The following is a 21,315-nucleotide window of genomic DNA, read 5'->3' as shown; positions in this document are numbered from 1 at the left end:
CTTCTCTGATTCTCTATCTTTCTCTTTTACCCTGGTTCATAAACATCAAATTGCTTTTATTCCATCTGTTCTCCTGAGGGTTTGTTGAATGGTTCATGGAGTGCCAGGTGCCGTGCAGTACCTTACCATCCATACTGTACTTATGAGCATTGACTGATTGTGACATTTCACTCATGATATGCACAATTATATATACATCTCCGACAAGTATCATTGAATGCACATCTACAAGGTTCCTGCTTCTAATTGTTAATCATTTAGCTGCCTTGACAATGTGTTGTAAAAAGCTGTGTTGGTCTTTGGTATTGATACTTAAACTGACTTATTGTCCAGTTGTTGAGTACTGGTACTTCATTCCTATTTATCATAATGCTTGATTGTAAAATACTTTGGGGCCTTTTGAAAGGCGCTACATGAATGCAATTCTTTCTTTTACAAGCATTATTGCTAAAAGAAAGTGGGTTTCCTCCGGGTGCTCCTGTTTGCTCCCACAGTTCAAATATGTGCAGGTTTGGTAAATTGGTCATGTTAAGTTGCCATTAGTGTTCAGGGATTGTAGGTTAGGTGCATTAAGTCAGGGGTAAATATAGGACAATAGGGTAGGGAAATGGGTTTGGGTGGGTTACTCTTCAGAGGGTTGGTGTGGCCTTGTTGGGCTGAAGGGATTCTATTCTATTCTATTAAGTGTTTCGACGCTTGGCCCTTCAAATTGGAGCCAGCTACTCCATGCAATGTGTGTGTCATGTTCCTGAAAGAAAACACGTTGTGAATATGTTTGTATTCCCCTGCCACACTATGAGAGATGGTCTCTTCTTGTTACTGTATTTTTAGTTGCATGAACTTTTGGAAATTCATGTCCTTCTGTTGACCCTAATTTTCTTTAAATGTGCAGTTGATTACTGTGAAGGAGCAAGCTGCAGTGTGTCTCTCTGGTTTTGTCATTTCGTCTGTATACAGTGCTGGTAGATTGACAATGTCAGCTTTGTTATGCCTCGGTGTTAACTGTTATTATACGAAATCAGCCTTTTTGGTTCAGTGGACTCTACTATTAATGTATTATCTTAAAACATACAACTGCAGTATAAATACTCTTGCAGATGATCTCCATTTGATCAGTTTATGTCATAAAAGATATCTTTCAATCTTTTTTTAAAATTCAGCTATATTTACATTTCTTAGGATACATCACTTCTACACTAGGTCAGTCTACCCTGATAAAATGCTGCCTCGTAATTCTGATTAGTGTGGAGATTTAGTAGATAATCCATCTTCCATGCAAGCTTTGCCGTTGATCAGTATTCACATCTTCCCTCTAGCTGCATTGCATGTCTAATGTCATAAGTGGTTTTACACAGGAACTGCATCTTTATTAGATTGGGTGAGCTGCACCTGTAAATGTTTGCTTTGAAGCTTGCCTATACTGATGTATATGTTTTGAAATTTTGATATATTTGAAAATTGCTGTGATAAAATGTCATGTTTCTAGTTTTGTCTTGTATTTTGCCGTCTTTGTGCCAAAGGGATATTCTGTGAACTACACATAACCTGTTCTGGGCAAAATACATTGATATAGGTTTTGTCAGACACATTAAGACTTATTTAGATAGCAAGTTCCAGGGAAGGAGATATGAATAATGTTTAGCCAGAAGTTACAGGCTGCCTGAGAACCTTAAATGTGGCTCATAGTTTCTCTTAAATAAGAATCACCTTCATGATCTTTAACTGAATTCTTTTCCCAGGCTGCACTGAATCGTTTTATTCCCCATGCAGTATTAGACTACCTGCTTCACCCATGTGCTGGCTTTATTTCCACATTCACAGTTAAAATTAGTTGTTGCTTCTCATCTGGTTTATGTTTGAATCTTGTGTTGTAACTCTCATTTGAAATGACATCCCAGGACATGTGTTTATTTACTCTGCTGAAGAATATTAGCTTGTTTCTCAAGAGTGTACCTGCGTTTGTTCCTACAATTTTTTTCAAGTCAGACAGGTGAGAATTTGCAACTGTAAGAGAAATAGGGAGTTTTGGGATATGGGTTCTAAGCTGAAGGTTTGCTTTCTGGCATGTTTTTAAGATTTCCTTTGGAATTTCCCAGAATCACAAACATTTTCTCAAAATTGCCTAAATCTGCCTTTCAAATAAAATGTTGATGCTTCTCTCTCTTCTCACCCCCACCTCCATCCCCACCTGTCTGGTTCATTTAGGAAAGCAAGGGTCAGTGGTCACTCCGTTTTCATTTGTGAGCCTTGATGAGTTTCAGGAGGCTGCTCAACTGTAGTAGACATCACTATTCATCCTAAAATCATTTTCAAAATGCCTGATATACCTACAAGACTCAGTCATTTAAAGGTTGGGGTCAGAGGCTCTGGCTGATGATCTCCTCTTCCATGAGTCCAGTGGCTGTATATGTTAATTATAGTTGCTGTCTTGGTTCAGGTCACTTCACTCAGCACAGGGCATCAGATGATTATTTCTGAAAAGAGAGAAAGCCTCCATTGGGAGACTAAGTTTCTGATCTACAGATTTCCTCATAGCTGCTGTGTTCAATGAACAGGAACTGTGCTTCTGTGAGACTAGTTCTGCTAGATCTCTTCCTGTCTCTCCTCCACTTGGCTGTTTAGAAAAAGCAGAATCTTGTCATAATCTGGCTGTGGCATGGTAAAATGTCCCCAGTGAGGGCACAGCCTCAAAGCTAGGGATTTAATTCTGTTCAGGCAAGCATGCCAGTCAAATGGGTCAGTGCCAGATTCCACAGATTGCTACCATTCGCAGATCAGTTATCAGATTGCACAATTTTGCTTGATGATGCATATACAGTAGTAAGACTTGTTAATACGTGATCACTGACTGCATTGTGGGGAAATGTTTGTATGTGGAACTTTGTAATTCTGTAGACAAAGCATACTTCTTTGGCAAAATGTGGTGGTGTTATTTGTGAATGGATGACGTTGATGTGTGTTTTCCATTGAGAGGCAGTGGTGCTGAATTTTACAAAATAGAGCCAGAATGTAGCTTTCATATCAAATTCTGAATAATCTCAGAGTGAACTTTCATATTTCTGTTTGTATTTGTATGGTTTTCCTAATGCAATTGCTGCTTTTAAAAAAAGACCTGACACTTTAATTCACAGGAGTCTTCTCAAATCTTGCTGCTTGCCATAATTTATCCTTTGTTTAAATTGGCTGATTCTTTAAAAATAAATTTTTAAAGATATGACAGTTTTAGACAAATTGTTAAGTTCTTCTGTTTTTAAAAACGATACTCAATTTAATTGGAATTAAAATGAGTTTCTGGAGCTAAAGTTTCCCATCTCTCTTTGGCTGTAATGTTAACAGGCTATTGGAAAAAAAATAGTTTAAACTATCCCCGAGAGAGATTTTCCTGTCTCTAGAGATGTCTTTCTCTTCCTACTCCTCCACCACCTCCAACTCCCCTCATGGATGTAGGAGATAAATACTCAGTATCCCATGCCACTCTATTCCTTTCTAACAAGCTTAACCTATAGTGTCCTGCCTACTGACTTGTTTTACATCTTGAGGCAGTATCAAGGGCCAGAGTCAAAGTGTTAATTTGGAATTTCAAACAACTGCACAAGCATGAGCTTGCCATTTGATTTTAATGTTATTCCAGTGAGTACTGTGGACTGAGGAATTTCTCCCACTGAATCATCCCTGGGATTGTTTCTTGAAGATTTGTAATAAAGCAGGAGTAAAATGCAGTCTGGGTCTAATTCAGGATCTATTGGGGCTAGTTTTGGGCAGTTCAGTGCTGTGGCTGAATCACATTTCAATCTGAACATGTCACATTATTTTGTGACCATTTTAGCATGCAGCAGATTGAGAGGAGAAAGTAAGAACAGGATTAACTCACTAATTACATTTTGCCAATTTTCCAATAGCTTTGTGGATGTCTGGTTATTAATAACAGTGAGGTTCATTTTGTTCACATGCAATATTAAGAAAGCCCAGTGTGTCACCCTGCGCTGAGAATTGTATCAGCTTAAACAGAAAAATCTGATTTTCTATTGATGTAGTTGAATGTTTAAAAATACATGCATTTCTTGTCTAATTTTGTACGCTTCCCTTTTCTCTCCTATGATATATAGTTTATGATTGGGAGTAGTTGCACAATTGGCCCTAATTCTCCAGTATATCACTCAACCGGCAGTTGCTCGTAGGTGAGGCTGAGCACTGAGTGCTCCCTGATCTACTATAGCTAGATTGTACCCTGAATTCATATCCAGTTCAGCTTCTCTGGAACATGGTGTGTTTGTAAATGTTCTTGTGTTTTTTTTTCACACAGCTGGCACTGACTCTGCATAGGGATATGAGGGAGAATGAGAAATGGTAACTTTCAAAGGAACCTGGATGTCCTTGTACACATCAAAGTTAATTGTGCTGGTACAAAAACAACTAACTAAGCAAATGCCATGTCAGCCATTACTCCAAAAGAATTAGAACTTAGTAATGAAAAAGACTTGAATCATTTGCAGAAGACTTTGATGAGACAATAACCTGGAGCTCTGAACAGCTTTGGCCTCCTTACCTCAGGAAGGGTATGTTAACCTTTTGGATTGCAACAGAGATTCACTGTACAAATATTCGGGGGAAGGGTTGCAGAGAGTATTGTGATGTCCAGGGAGAATTGTGATGTACAGAGAGATCATGTAGACTGGACCCGTTCTTCACCAGAAATAAGAGGTAATCTTATTACGTATAAAATCTTAAGGGACTTGATAACTTACATGTTAGAAAGATGTTTCTTTCCCCTGGTTGGTGAAACTACAACTGAGGGTCACAAACTCTGGCTTAGGAAATGCATTTAGGACTAAGTTACGGCAATCTCCATTCATTGTTGGCATTGTGATCTTTGACAATCCCAACTCCAAAGGTTGTGGATGTATATTGTTCAATATCTCAAGACAAATTAGGGCTTTTTGGGTATGGAAGAGAATGAGGAATGTGTGGGCAAGTGTAGTTGTCATATAGAGAATGGCTCAGCCAAGATCCTATTAGTGGAGCAGGTTTGAAGGGCTGAATAATGCATGGCAAACACAGTAAGTAAGTAATAGAAATGTAATGCAGGACATATATTCATCATTGTTATACTTTATTTATAGCAAAGACTCTAACGTTGCAGTGGATTGCATTATTTTGAGGTACATGAGTTTTGCTGGTTTGTCAAGAGTGCCAATTGATAAGTTGTTGGTTCAAACAAAGTTTGCCGTACTCAACTGGTTGGCCTATTGGACCAAAGTTGTGGTGTTGATTTTTCACTGGATGCAAGCTATTGACGCTGTTGATCAGATGGATGTCAGGTATTGTGTTGATTGTAAAGAGCCCTGAATTGGCAGAGGCAAATGGTGCACTCCTTTTCCAATTTGTTGCACTTCAGTAGTTTCCAAATTTTGATTTTTGCTCGGCTAAATTAGTGGGCGGCACGGTGGCACAGTGGTTAGCACTGCTGCCTCACAGCGCCTGAGACCCGGGTTCATTTCCTGACTCAGGCGACTGACTGTGTGGAGTTTGCACATTCTCCCCGTGTCTGCGTGGGTTTCCTCCGGGTGCTCCGGTTTCCTCCCACAGTCCAAAGATGTGCGGGTCAGGTGAATTGGCCATGCTAAATTGCCCGTAGTGTTAGGTAAGGGGTAAGTGTGGGTGTATGGGTGGGTTGCGCTTCGGCGGGTCGGTGTGGACTTGTTGGGCCGAAGGGCCTGTTTCCACACTGTAAGTAATCTAATCTAAACCTGCACTTGGTACTTGTTTCAAGCGCAGTGCAGTAATAGTTAATGCAGTGGTAAAAATAAATTAACAAAATTCTTTTTAGAACAAAGAATTTAGAACATTACTGCGCAGGAACAGGCCCTTTGGCCCTCCAAGCCTGCGCTGATCCATATCCTCTATCTAAATCTGTCACCTATTTTCTAAGGATCTGTATCCCTCTGCACCCTGCCCATTCATGTATCTGTCTAGAATGGGGATTATAGTAGTTAAGATTTCATTGGTCTAATCGATGTACAAACTCATGGTGATCCTAAATCCTCTTTGAAAAGCCATGGGCTCCTGTACCAAAATGACTTTATTTCGAGGATTACGGTAGCTGAATTTTAATTTACCAAACCATTTGGGATGTCAAGAAGATAATATTGGAATATCATGCACTGAATCAGACAGCTCCGGTGGGACTCTATTAGATACATGCCTCCCTCTCTCTCTGTCATGCACACAGACAAGCAAACATACACCCCTTGTCCCTGATGCATTTGAGAGCACCCAAGAATCAAGAATTGCAGCGTTTAAAAGGCATCTGAATGGGTATATGAATAGGAAGGGTTTAGAGGGATATGGGCCAAGTGCTGGCAAATGCGATTAGATTAATTTAGATATCTGGTCGCCATGGATGAGTTGGACTGAAGGGTCTGTTTCCGTGCTGTACATCTCTATGATTCTATGACTGTATGTATAGGTTAAGTGAATTAGCCGTGCTAAATTGGTCCATGGTGTCAAGGGATGTGGAATCTGTGTGGGTTAGCAATTGTATATGCAGAGTTACAAGAACAGGATGGAGGTATGTGTCTGAATGGATGCTCTGCAGAGGGTCGGTGCAGACTTGATGCCCCCTTCTGCACTTCTATGATTTTGGTTAATTTTCTTTGCCTTCCCTGATGAAGGGCTTATGCTCGAAACGTCGAATTCTCTATTCCTGAGATGCTGCCTAACCTGCTGTGCTTTGACCAGCAACACATTTGCAGTCAGGTATTTGAGGCCAATTTTAGCATTCCTAAACAGTTGGGATCAGCATGGTTTGGGTTAGACCATAAGACGTAGGAGTTGGAAGTAAGGTTGTTTTACCATAAAATCAGGATGAAATGCAGGTCTTTATGGCTGAGTAGCATGCTACCTGGTATGTGCACACAGAGCCTCAGGAGAGTCGAAGGGTAGTATCTGAATGGAGGAGCCTTTGTAATTGTATCTTACCTTCACCTAGCACATTAGCATAGCTTTCTGAGTCTAATCATCCCCTGGAACCTGAATTGGGTTTTTCCTTGGCGACGGACTACTCAATGTATTCCTGTCTAAAAGCATTTATTTGGCTGAATAATGATGAGGATTTCTTTTCTTAAGAACCATTAAACCTGAATTGCAATTGGTGCACCATTTTGGTGCTGGAATTGGTGTCCAGTAGATTCTGCTATTTATTGTGGTAGAAGGTTGGTTCTCTGCAGGTGCTGATTACAATGAGATCTGAACTTCTCCTGTTTAAACTACAAACGCAGCATGGTACCTCCTGAGTGGTGCTTAGAATGCACATATGACCCTCGAGCATGAGAGAGAAAAGAGCTTTTGTTATTGCAAATACAGTGTTCCTGTTACCATAGTAATCACTAGGCTGCTGGGATACTAATGCTGGTTTCACACCAGTTGAATTTTTTTACACTCAGCAGATGAACCCAGGATGGAAAGAGAGGATGCTTAAAACATGTCTATTCTGCCTGACATTTAGGATGTTTCTAACTTCGTACCAATACAAACGGGGTAAGCTAGAATTGCCCCCTCCTGCCACAGCCTCAGACTGACCTCTGACCCCAACCCCTTTCCACTACTCTCCTGTCTCTCACCATCATCCTGACCTCTTGAAAATAAGGACATCTACTGTAGATGCAGTTGTGGAGATACTGGCAACATCATGATACTTTGTCAAACTGGTGATTTTTCATAATGGATTCCAGCCATGGAAAATTTCACAGCTGAGCCCAATCCTGTATATAATCCACATATCAATATTTTTCAATAGGTGGCTCTATATAACAATTAAGAATGGCAAAAAGAATTTTCTTGACTCCTTTTTTGTTGTCTACCAGAGCTGACTGAGGCTGATCTCCGTTTTCAGTCTCGCTGGAATGCATTAATAAAGATTGTTTTGAGGCCATCTTTGTTAGGTACAGTTTTGTACCACATGACACATTTTGGTTTTTCAAAAAAAAACTACACTCAGTGGCCACCTATTGATGCCACCATTTATATAAGGGGGTGTTCTAATCATAGACTAAGCTTCCTATTTCACTTCAGTTTGAGCTTCCAATTGATATCATCTCCATCACAAAAATAGCAATTATTTCCACCTCCCATAAGTCAGCTGATTCTTCTACCTCAGTTCACCTGCTACTTAAATGTTTGTGATCTTCATCCTGATTATTCTGAAACCTCACCTTCCTTTGTTAAATACAAATGATTTTATGTCAAGGTGAGAGGAAGCACTGGCATGCTTCTGCCTGTTTCTGTAAATAATTGAGACACTTTGGAATGTCTGCTTAGCCAGCCTCCCAGCTTTCTCCTCCTGTAAACTGCAGCTCATCCAAAATTCTTCCATCTGTATCCTGTCTTCACTTACCATCCCTATCTGAACTAACTGCTCATAATCGCAACATGTGTCCCTGATTATTCAGTGTTGCAGATCTGAAATTTCTATCCTCGTATTTAAGTTCGTCCTTGCTGCTGCTCTATAATTCACCAAAACTGGACACCGCTTCTCATGCTGGCCAAACTGGAATTCCCTCCTTTAAATGTCTCTGCTTCTCTTCCTTTCTTCCTTTTATGCCTTCTCTTAACGCTTGCCTAATTCGATCAAGTCTTTCTTCCTATCCTTCTATTTATCTTTCCTTTGCCCTGGTTCCTTTTGAAAAGATTTGAGATGTGTTAAAGATACTGTGTAAGATGTCGTGGTGGTTTAGCTCAATTTCTTCCCTTGAGATTTCTGATGTCACTGACATGACAGCAGCTAGTTAGGGAGTGGTATTAGTTGTGGAAAGGTTTCTTGTTCTTAAATGGAGGCATTTAGGTTATTGGCTGAAAGTGGGCAACATTTTTGTTCTTCAACATTAAGTTTACTTTAAATGGAAGTGCTTTCATCTAAACCTTTGGCCTACTGAACATTGTCAGAAATTTCCCCAGCTCTGGAGTGTATTGCTTACTATTTTGGAGCTATGCAATTCTTTGGATTTGTGAATGCTGTTTTCATGTTGCTGCTGCTGGAATCTGGAGTCTGGAATTCAAGATCCAACTTTAGTGTCTACAGAAACGTGGCTCCAGTGTGCCTCTGGAGCTGTTGTAACTCAGTTTTTCATTGGTTTTTAGAGCTGTAAGCATAAGGCAGCTGAGTTTAATAAGCACTAGGGATTGTCTCATTGATGCTAGCATTTCGGAATCTAAAATAATATTTAAAGCAGCTGTACAAGGTTGCCAGTACCAACCTCCCTTAAAATATCAGCAGTCCATGTACAATGTAATAGCCTTGCTCAGCTGTAGCACATTTCCCTTGGAGTCAAATCTCACTCTAGAGTTTGAGCATATAATCTGGGTTGACACTTCAGTGTAGTGCAGTGCTCTTGCTGTACTATCAAAAATACAGCCTTTTCGATTAGACATTATTGTCAAAGCCTCATCTGTCCTCATTAGGTTGTAAGCGATCCTGTTGCACTACGAAAAAGGCGACTGAGTTTTTCACCTTGACCCTAAAAATCTATCCCCCAATCAGCAATAGTAAAACAGATTAATTGGCAATTTATGTCACATTTGAGTTCTCGCGTGAATTTGATGCACTTCCTTACATTAACCACACTTCAAAAGATTTTCTGGGGTAGAAAGTACTTTGGGATGCCATAAAGTCCTGAAAAGTACTTCACAAATGGAAGTTTGTTCTTTTCAAGACTGGGCGCCCACTAGCATTCTGTCTCATCTTGCCATATATAACGCCATACCTAAAAACCATGTAGACCAGGAGGGTTCTGTGATAAGTTCTGATGATGAGTACTTACATTTTTGTCAAGGTTCTTGAATCAAAGAAAATTTACCTCCATGTAATTGTTCATCCTGGGTGGGTGCTTGATCTTGACCAACAAGACAGCTTGGTCCCTGTCTTGTTGATCATGCTTGTAACTCTCAGAGCATACCAAATAAGATCCTAGAGGGAGGCCTTGTAACTGTAGTAGCCTGAGAAAGAGGTAGTGGTTTCAGTGTGGGGTTTAAGTGATAATGCACCATGTGGTCAGGGATCAAACATGAAACTTGATGGTCTGTGTGATTCAGTATCTGAGTATTTTCCTGTATTAGTTGAGCTATGCAGTGTGTGGTAATGAAACTCTCTGACCTTGAGTTCTAAAGGAGAAAAATGCAGCCAGAATTGGTACCCGTTTAGCCTTCCTCCACAAACTGCACACACTCTGCCTAAACCTGTATTTGGCTTGTTCAGGAAGAGCAAGTGCCTTTCAGACAAATTGAAACAATGAAAATTTTATAAAAATGCTTAATTTGCTAGCCAAGAAGTTCTAATTTTGATTTAAATTTGTTTTAAAAGATATTGAGGAATCTCAGCAATTTGATAATAGAGATAGTGTGGGACTCATTTACAACAACATGGCAAGCCTTGTGTACAGAGCATAAGGATACAGTTAATTGTTTGCTGAAAAATAAAGAAGGAATAGATATATTCCAAGAATAAAAAATGCACTGTTGGAATTTTTAGTTTGGATCAAGATGTGTCTATGTGTAGATTTCACTGGCATTGACATTTGGTATGACCAATTCATATTCCTGTTTCCTTCGGGAATAGAGTGCTATGAGATGGGTCAGCTTATTGCTAAGTGCTAGACCTGTGTCAGTGTAAAGTTATAATTGAACTGGAATATGCTGAGTGGAAAGATGGAATGCCATTCTTCCAAATCATGGGTTTTGAAATATTAAATGCACTCCTCTTAGGTTTTGCTTTTCTTTTTGAGAAAAGTTAAATTCCATTAGCACTTGAAAACTGAACTAGTATAATTTGAGAGCATTGATGAATATGAAGTGCAGTTTTTGAAACCAATTATTCCAGAGAGTTAGTGTTAGGTTTTAAAGCAAGTACAGCTGTCAAAATGCAAGGCTTTTTTCTAAACTCCAGAATACCTATTACATTCATGCCCTGATACTTTCTATTTAATGATCCCTGCACCAATTTGTGGAGTTGTTTTATCTCTGTTTTAAGCACCTTTGAACTAATTTTTTTTTGTAGCATGCTCGTAATTGTGGGTGAAACTCTTCAAGAAGGAAAAAAAATGCTGCAACAAATGACGTGTCTGTGATTCATGTTAATTCTGTTAAGGCCCCCTCACACGTTCTCAATGTGCCTCCTTTGTGCATGTTGATCAAATCAGCCAATTGGAACTTCCATTCATCTCTCTCTGTCATTGATCAATGGCAGAGGCCTAAGTCTGAATGCATGATTTGAACAACTGTCCATCCTGAGCCTCTGCAGTCTCTTGATTGGGTGGAGAAGAAATATTTTAAGTGCTGTTTTTAGTAACTATTTTACCTTTTAACCACCCTTTAATATAAAAAGTATGTTGAGTGATTTTCTGTCTCTGCCCAGCCGCACGCAGCTTAAAATTGCTCCTCATTCCTGTGCTACTGTCCTCTAGCTCACAGCTTTCCCCCCCCCCCCCCCCCCCCCCCCACCCCCTCGCCATCCCACTCCGCCTCCGACTCAAAGGTTAACTTGCTGTGTCCCTTCTCCCTTATTGTGTCTTGAAAGGCTTCCTCTGGCCACTGTCTTCACATCAGGACAGTAGGAAAAGAATGTTTAGAAATCTTTTCCTACTGTTTCCACCATGCTGTTTCCTGGGATGAAAGGAAATGCCATGCTAATGGGCCCTCACTGTGGTGCATGGCTTACTTTCTGTGCGCCCCCCCCCCCAACAGATTCACCTTTGCACATTATTGCAAGGGTTAACTGTACATTTAACGTGCATTCAAGGAAGGCGAGGCATGACAGATGCAACGTACATCATACAGCAGAGTGAACAAATAAATGATGTTAACCCATGCATTAATTTGAATGTCCTGTTTAGGTTTTCTGTTCTCTAACTCAAATGATGTTATGGCATTATAAATAATGCCACAAAGTAAAATCGAAAACCTTGTTCTGGAATTCCACCTTGTAGTCACAGTTGTGTTATGTCACTTCATATCATTGGCTTTTGGTGAAACCTGCTGTTTGTAATGCTGACCACTTTGTACAATTAAAACCTCGGGCAAGCTTATCATCAGAAATTGTATAATTTTTTTCATTTTGTTTTACAGTTTTTTGCAGTTCCATTTTCATATAAAGAATTTTATATCAAAATTCAACCAAATGAATCTTGACAGCTATGTTGGTAGATAATCTTAGGGTATCTGCATATTAAAATGATAAAAAGGCAATCCTCCACAGCTGTGCATATACCTCTTGGGATAGAAAGGGAAGTAACAAATAGAATGCAGATGATAACAGTTAGTGATGCTTACAAAAATAGCATTGTCTAAATATTAATATTCTGTTTCACTACAGAAGGTTTCGTTCTCTTAAAATATCTCCTGTTGCTAGACTTATTCACTAAATAAAATACTTAGTATTTTTCGTATGCTGAATTGGATGGAGGGGTTTGCTTGTTGTTGGACTTAGTACTGAAATGTGTCTTTTTTTTATATTTCAGAGCTGTAAGGTTGACTGCCTGTAATATGGTATCCTGACAGTTCCTAGCAACGTATCGTGGAGGTACAATGCGGTGACTGTTGCTTGCTGAGATGGTATTTCTTCATACTGTGACGACCCTGTTGTTGGGAGAAGATTTAAGAATGTCTAAGTAAGTACAATACTTTCAACCTGATAATGTGTGCAGTCAAGAACATGAATATAGTTGTTTTCTTTATTTTTCCTTTACTGTGCTTAGGAATATGAAGAGGGATAGTACTTCCAAAGGTTTGAATTTGGAATTAATATCCATTAATTGATCTTAAAAATGATTGTGTCAATTGTAGTATTGAAGATAGACTTTGTCTTTTGGCCTTTTGCTTGTGGGTTGTATTCAGTAATCCTTAATTTTCCTTTCAAATTTGCTATGTTCCTCATGAAGCCACAGTTCCATACTACCAGCCAATACCTTTGGCAATTGACCTGTTTTCTTTGGTGAACCAAGGCAGTGGTGTTGGTGTACTTTTCAGTTGAAGAGAGTTTCACAGACTAGTTTAATGGTTTATTTATTTCCACTGATACACATTCCAGAACTAGTCATTGTGTAACCCGGGGAGGAAGCCGATCCCAATTGCAGATGGCCAGATGATACCAATTAGGACCCTCTTGTCGGTAGGTATAGTACTGTGTCACACTTTGGAAATATAGAATTTGATCAAGCAGACTCAGTGTGGCTTTCTGAAGGGAAAATCATGTCCTACGAACTTGGTAGAATTCTTTGAGAAGGTAACAAGCACGATGGATACAAGGAAAGCAGGGATATAATATATTTAGATTTTCAGATGGCATTTGACCAGGGTCGAGACATTAGACTACTTAATAAGAGAAGATCTCATGGTGTTGAAGGTATTATAGATAGAGGATTGGCTAACTAACAGAACATAGAGTTGGAAATAAATGGTCATTTACAGGATGCCAACCTGCAACTAGTGGTGTGCCACAGACATCAGCGCTCGGGAGGTAATTATTTGCAATATACGTTAATGACCGTGATGAGGGAAGTGACTGTAGTGATGATGACACAAAATAGATGGGTAGGCAAGTGTTGAGAATGGTTCTGAAGTCTGTAGGGGGGTATAGATAGATTAAACGAGTGAGCAAACTCGGATGGAATATAATGTGGGACAATATAAGATTTGCACTTTGGCAAGAAAATAGAGGTGGTGAATACTATTTGAATGGAGAAAGACTGCTGAAGGCTATGGAACAGGGGATTGAGAGTTATCATCCATGAATTACAAAAAGTTGGCATTCCAATTTAGTTGGTAATAGGGAAGGCCTTTATTTCAAAGAGAATGGGGTGTAAAAACAGGGAGGTCCTGCTAAAACTATTCTCTGCATTAGTCAAACCAGCGATGGAATATTGTAAACCACTTTGGGCCCCTTCATCTAAGGCAAGAGAAGCTTCCATTGGAGGCAGTCCAGAGACAGTTCACCAGGTTGATGGTGGGTATGGAGAAGTTGAGTAGATTGAGCCTGTAACCTTTGGAATTTAGAATGAGAGGTGACTGTTTTGAAGTAGGATACCTAAGAGACTTAACAGAAAAGATGGGGAGTGGTTGTCTAGGACCAGAGGGCATGACCTCCGAAAACGAGTTGCACCTTTAAGGCAGATGAAGAATTTCTTCTGAGAGTAGTGAATCTATGGAATTCTTTATTGCAGTAGGTTTTTGAGGCTGGGTTGTTAACTATATTTAAGGCCAAGCTAGATTTGTAAATAGTAAATGAATCAAGGGTGTAAGAAAAAGGTGGGAAAGTGGAGTGGAGGATATTGCAATCAGCCACGAACACATTGAATGGTGTACTTTTTTTCTCCAATGTCTTATGGTCTTTAACAGAAACTGCAGCAGTGGAAGCAGGCACAATCAGTACCTAGCATTCTTCAGGCTAGATATATCATAGTTAGGTGTTAAATGCCATAAAAACACTGAGACAACAGGGAGAGGTAATTTGGCCCATTATGCTTGTGCTAGATCTTTGAAAGAGCATTTATGCCCAGTTCAATGCCCTTAGCTTTGCCGTAATTTCGTAAGTTTTGTATACTCCAGCTTGCACTATTTTTGACATGGAGCTTTCCAGATTATACTGATGAAATAAAACTATATTTCTCCTCAATACTTAGTCTAGAACTTTTGCTAGTTTTGAATTTGTGACTTTTGGTTATTGATTCATTTGCCAGAGGAACTAATATTTTGTCTATCTGCTCTATCAAAACCTCTATTTAGACACCACTTAAATGTTCCAAGGAGAATAACCTGAACTTTTAAACTCCTCCACACAAATGAAGTCCGTTATCATTGAAATGCTCTTTTCTGAGGTCTTTACATCTTCCCTGAAGTGTGCTGCTGAGAACTGTCCATAATCCTGCTTACTTATAAATTTCCAAAATTATATCTCTATGCTGTTGTATTTATTAAACCCAAATAAACCATTTGCCTTTTCAATCATCTTATCAACTTGCTGTGACTTATTCAGGAATTTCTTTGTCTAGACACCAAGGACTCTCTGTGCATTTACAGATTTCAAAATTGTACTGTTTATATTGCACTGACTTTCTACGTTGGTTGTCCTAAGTACATCACTTTCACACTTCCCCACAATGAGCTTCATTTGCTATTTCACCATCCTGTTTGTCACTCAAATATCTATAATTATTCTCATCACTATCTGCTACTTTATCAAAAGTTTTGTCAAAGAACAGTCCTTTGCTTCTGGTCACTGATCCAATTTTGTACTTTCATTGCCACTTTCCACTTGTTCTCTGGGTTTTGACCTTCTATTAAGCCACCGGTATGGCACTTTAGTGAATGCCTTCTGAAAATCTGTTTAGGCATAGAACATAGAACATAGAAGGATACAGCGCAGTACAGGCCCTTCGGCCCTCGATGTTGCACCGACCAAATCCTACCTAACCTATACTAGCCCAATAACTTCCAAATGCCTATCCAATGCCCGCTTAAATGACCATAAAGAAGGAGAGTTCACCACTGATACGGGCAGGGCATTCCATGAACTCACAACCCGCTGTGTGAAGAATCTACCCCTAACATCTGTCCTATACCTACCACCCCTTAACTTAAAGCTATGTCCCCTAGTAACACCTGACTCCATTAGCGGTAAAAGGTTCTTAGTATCTACCCTATCTAAACCCCTAATCATCTTATACACTTCTATCAGATCTCCCCTAAACCTTCTCTTCTCCAATGAGAACAGCCCCAAGTGCCTCAGCCTTTCCTCATAAGATTTTCCTACCATTCCAGGCAACATCCTGGTAAACCTCCTCTGCACTCGTTCTAAAGCTTCCACATCCTTCCTATAGTATGGCGACCAAAACTGCACACAATACTCCAGATGAGGCCTCACCAGAGTCTTATACAACTGCAACATGACCTCAGGACTCCGGAACTCAATTCCTCTGCCAATAAAGCCCAGTACACCATATGCCTTCCTCACAGCACTATTTACCTGGGTGGCAACTTTCAGAGATCTGTGTACATGGACACCAAGATCCCTCTGCTCATCCACACTACCAAGTAGCCTACCATTAGCCCAGTAATCCATCATCTTGTTATTCCTACCAAAGTGAACGACTTCGCACTTAGCTACATTGAATTCCATTTGCCACATTTCCGCCCAGCTCTGCAACTTATCTATATCCCGCTGTAACCTACCACTTCCTTCCTCACTATTTCAGGATCCTATGGGAAGCTAGGGAGGAGATAGCAGAGCCATTGGCCTGGATTTTTATGTCATCGTTGTCAACAGGAATAGTACCAGAGGACTGGAGGATAGCGAATGTGGTCCCATTGTTCAAGAAAGGGAGTAGGGATAGCCCTAGCAACTATAGGCCAGTGAGTCTGACTTCAGTGGTGGGCAAAGTCTTAGAGAGAATGGTAAGGGATAAGATTTATGAACATCTGGGTAGGAATAACGTGATCAGGGATAGCCAGCATGGTTTTGTGAAGGGCAGGTCGTGCCTCACAAACCTTATTGAGTTCTTTGAGAAGGTGACCAAGGAAGTGGATGAGGGTAAAGCAGTAGATGTTGTGTATATGGATTTTAGTAAGGCGTTCGATAAGGTTCCCCATGGTAGGCTAATGCTAAAACTTCGGAGGTATGGCATTGAGGATACATTAGAGGTTTGGATTAGGAATTGGCTGGCTGGAAGGAGACAGAGGGTAGTAGTTGATGGATTATGTTCATCTTGGAGCGCAGTTACTAGCGGTGTACCACAAGGATCTGTTTTGGGACCATTGCTTTTTGTTATCTTTATAAATGATCTAGAGGAAGGACTTGAAAGCTGGGTAAGCAAGTTTGCGGATGACACAAAAGTCGGTGGAGTTGTGGATAGTGAGGAAGGAAGTGATAGGTTACAGCGGGATATAGATAAGTTGCAGAGCTGGGCGGAAATGTGGCAAATGGAATTCAATGTAGCTAAGTGCGAAGTCGTTCACTTTGGTAGGAATAACAAGATGATGGATTACTGGGCTAATGGTAGGCTACTTGGTAGTGTGGATGAGCAGAGGGATCTTGGTGTCCATGTACACAGATCTCTGAAAGTTGCCACCCAGGTAAATAGTGCTGTGAGGAAGGCATATGGTGTACTGGGCTTTATTGGCAGAGGAATTGAGTTCCGGAGTCCTGAGGTCATGTTGCAGTTGTATAAGACTCTGGTGCGGCCTCATCTGGAGTATTGTGTGCAGTTTTGGTCGCCATACTATAGGAAGGATGTGGAAGCTTTAGAACGAGTGCAGAGGAGGTTTACCAGGATGTTGCCTGGAATGGTAGGAAAATCTTATGAGGAAAGGCTGAGGCACTTGGGGCTGTTCTCATTGGAGAAGAGAAGGTTTAGGGGAGATCTGATAGAAGTGTATAAGATGATTAGGGGTTTAGATAGGGTAGATACTAAGAACCTTTTACCGCTAATGGAGTCAGGTGTTACTAGGGGACATAGCTTTAAATTAAGGGGTGGTAGGTATAGGACAGATGTTAGGGGTAGATTCTTCACACAGCGGGTTGTGAGTTCATGGAATGCCCTGCCCGTATCAGTGGTGAACTCTCCTTCTTTATGGTCATTTAAGCGGGCATTGGATAGGCATTTGGAAGTTATTGGGCTAGTATAGGTTAGGTAGGATTCGGTCGGCGCAACATCGAGGGCCGAAGGGCCTGTACTGCGCTGTATCCTTCTATGTTCTATGTTCTATGTTCTATCCACAACTCCACCGACTTTTGTGTCATCCGCAAACTTGCTTACCCAGCTTTCAAGTCCTTCCTCTAGATCATTTATAAAGATAACAAAAAGCAATGGTCCCAAAACAGATCCTTGTGGTACACCGCTAGTAACTGCGCTCCAAGATGAACATAATCCATCAACTACTACCCTCTGTCTCCTTCCAGCCAGCCAATTCCTAATCCAAACCTCTAATGTATCCTCAATGCCATACCTCCGAAGTTTTAGCATTAGCCTACCATGGGGAACCTTATCGAACGCCTTACTGAAATCCATATACACAACATCTACTGCTTTACCCTCATCCACTTCCTTAGTCACCTTCTCAAAGAACTCAATAAGGTTTGTGAGGCACGACCTGCCCTTCACAAAACCATGCTGGCTATCCCTGATCACGTTATTCCTACCCAGATGTTCATAAATCTTATCCCTTACCATTCTCTCTAAGACTTTGCCCACCACTGAAGTCAGACTCATTGGCCTATAGTTACTAGGGCTATCCCTACTCCCTTTCTTGAACAATGGGACCACATTCGCTATCCTCCAGTCCTCTGGTACTATTCCCGTTGACAATGACGACATAAAAATCCAGGCCAATGGCTCTGCTATCTCCTCCCTAGCTTCCCATAGGATCCTGGGGTAAATGCCATCAGCATGTGCTGTATTAGCTCATCAAAGAATTCATTCAAGTTAGCCAAGTACAATTTGGCTTTAACAAATCTGTGCTCGCTGTCTGTGATTAGCTCTTAACTTTTCAAATGCTAGCTTACTTTGTCTCTCATTTCCAGTAGCCCTCCCATTGTCTGAAATAAATGCTGGAAAAATTCAGCAGCCCAGGCAGCATCTGTGAAGAAAGAGAATTAATGATTGTTAAAATTTTAACAGCATCGTTCTGACAAAAGGCCATTGACCTGAAATATTAACAAGATTTTCAGTTTTATTTTCCCCAGCTAATCATTTACATTTCATGCATTTATAAAATCTGTTTGTAAAATTTGATTAATTTTGTGCACTGATCTTTTCTCGTAACCTCTCTGCTTCATGTTCTTTCAATAATCTTCCAGTTTATTAATTGAATCTTCCTGTTGATGTTTGTCTTAAGCCACCTCCTTCTGTTTTATTTTAACATTTATTTATTTTCTCATCCAGGGTCTCTTCACTGTGGATAGTATAAATTATTCTTTCAATGGTATATGTCCAGTTTGTGCCTATGTTTTCTCTTCCTTGCATCCTGTGCACTGCACTCTTAGTGCTTTACCCTGAAACTGCTTTTCTGATCTATCTGTGCTGGATTGCTTCTTAAATCACTGGAATTAGCTTCTGATGTTTTCTTCTACCTTCAGTCACTGCATTGAGCCATTGTTGATTACTGTTAGCATGATGAGCTCCTCATGTAAAGCATTCCACTTGCCCTAATCCATTTTGCAGATCAGCAGTTCCCTCCCTCTTTGTTGTGAATTTGAATACTCCTCTCCTTCCCTGCCTTTTGCTCTGTTTTTCCACATCTATATTAGGGCAGTTAAAGTCATCTCGCATTATTTGCTCTATTTTTGTTATGTGCCTTTAAATTTGCTATTGATAGTCATAGAGATGTGCAGCATGGAAACAGACCTTTCAATCCAACCCGTCCATGCTGACTAAATATCTCAGTCCAGTCTAGTCCCCCTGCCAGCACCTGGCCCATATCCCTCCAAACCCTTCTTATTCATATCTCTTTGCTGTACGAACTCTCTACAGCTACTCATTTCAAGCATCAACTTTGGTACATCCCCTTACTGGATTGTTCTGTGTAACATTTCCCATGTTAGCCATCCTTTCAGGCCTATGAAGTGTAATTGCAGTTTTGGTGCTGGCCAGGGTTGTGGTCATATCATTACTCTTCAAAAGCATTTTTACACGTGCCTTTACAGGAAATAGAAGCAATGTCTCCTATAATTCCGTTAAGTATTTAATATTGCCACAACTTAATTGTCTTAAAAAATCTAATCAATCTTTCTGTTTGTTATTTCTTTGAAAAGTTCTGAGATGAATATTAAGTGACTTATCTGTAGAATCCATGTTAATTTTGCCTTTTTCAAGTGTGAAGTAAATTTTGTCTATGCCATAAGCTCTAGTCTGATCTATAACTTCTTGATTTACCGCATTTCCATTGATTCCCCAAGACTGTCAATGTTCATTGCTGTCCAAATCTTCAGCAGCAACAATGTGGGAAATTGAATTCACAGCCTTTGTATTTCATTTGGATTTTTGATTGTAAACAATCTTGTGCCAGTGATTTATCAGTCTTTAAGTTTGAATAACATCTTTGGTATGAACCCTTTTGGTTAAGCAAAAACTTTTTTGATGGTTCCACCCGTGTCTAATGTAAAGCAAGGATGAGGCCATTGTTAGATCTCTGTGCTGAAAACTCAAAACGCTGCACAATAAGGGCATGAGTACTAGAGACTGCTTTGGTGATATGGCAGGGTGATGCACGAATTAAAATCCTATAGTTGTGAATGAGGAGTGGGGGCACAACATAAAGTAATGGTACTTTTACCTTACATTCGTCTGTAAAAAAAAAACTGTTTAGAACAGATTTATAATTTTGGGAGAGGTTTACTGGAGTGAATAGGAAGTAGCCACTGAAGCATCATGGAAGAGAGAAATAAATTTCTCTACTCAGTGTTGAATGAGCATGGAATGCTTTTCCACAGGAAATGGTTGAGTCTGAGGCCATTGTTTAAGGAAACTGGACAAATATTTGAAATAGATAACGATGCAAGGTTCTGAGGTGCTTGTAAGAAATGACAGATTTAACAATTGCCAGCGAAGTCACTGTATACCAACTAGCTGCCTCTAGGTAGTTCTTTGCTATTCCTATAATCCTAATGGCCACCTGATCTGTAAAAAATTAGGCTTAATTCATATTTTAACATCTTTTGACGACTAATCAATACTTTGACTTTTGACTAGGAGTATATTTTATTATTATTAATTTTCATTCATTCTTTTTATTCCTTTCTAATCTCCAATTTTTAGTTTTTCTAATTTTATCTGCCCTGTAAAATATATTTTTCTGGTTTCAAAATCTTTAATTTTCTCAATCATCTATATTGCCCAATCTTTGACTCTCATTTTTCCTGACTGGAATATGCTTGATTTTTAACCTATGCCCTTCTGCTATTTAAATACTTAATTTCTAATTCTACAATCCTATTTGACAATTTTACCCTCCACTTAATCTGAATAGTGTTTTATTTTAGCACAATTGTTCTTTCAATCAAGTGCGCTAGCCTTCAAATATTTTCATTCTCTATTTTTATATTGCATATGACTCGTGATTAAAAACCCTGGTTGTGGAGAGAAAAAGCAGTCAGCTCCCTTACATTAATTCTTTAAATATGAAGTACTCTAGATTAGTTCCATATTCTGTACTTTGTAGGGGTTAATCCCAGCATCAGACTTGATTCAGAATCTTCTGAGATTGTTGTGATCCTTTGTCACAATCTTGTAGCCCTTTGCTGACTTGATGAAATGGCAGTAAAGGCCTCTTGATATG

The 21,315-nt window shown here is 39.8% G+C and overlaps 1 protein-coding gene across 2 annotated transcripts in view; it reads left to right on the top strand.

Moving 5' to 3' along the window:
* LOC132828361 (ubiquitin carboxyl-terminal hydrolase 49-like) overlaps positions 1-21,315 on the top strand; it is a 72,720-nt gene that overhangs the window by 12,828 nt on the left and 38,577 nt on the right. For both annotated transcript variants that reach the window (XM_060845394.1, XM_060845393.1), the window contains exon 2: positions 12,507-12,656. The gene's annotated coding sequence lies outside the window, so the exon portion shown is untranslated. The remainder of the gene's footprint in view (positions 1-12,506; positions 12,657-21,315) is intronic.

The sequence above is a fragment of the Hemiscyllium ocellatum genome, chromosome 26 (assembly GCF_020745735.1).
Source record: "Hemiscyllium ocellatum isolate sHemOce1 chromosome 26, sHemOce1.pat.X.cur, whole genome shotgun sequence".
Taxonomy (NCBI): Eukaryota; Metazoa; Chordata; class Chondrichthyes; order Orectolobiformes; family Hemiscylliidae; genus Hemiscyllium; species Hemiscyllium ocellatum.
The sequence above is the reverse complement of the archived record's forward strand: the minus strand, read 5'-3'. Positions and strand labels throughout refer to the sequence as shown.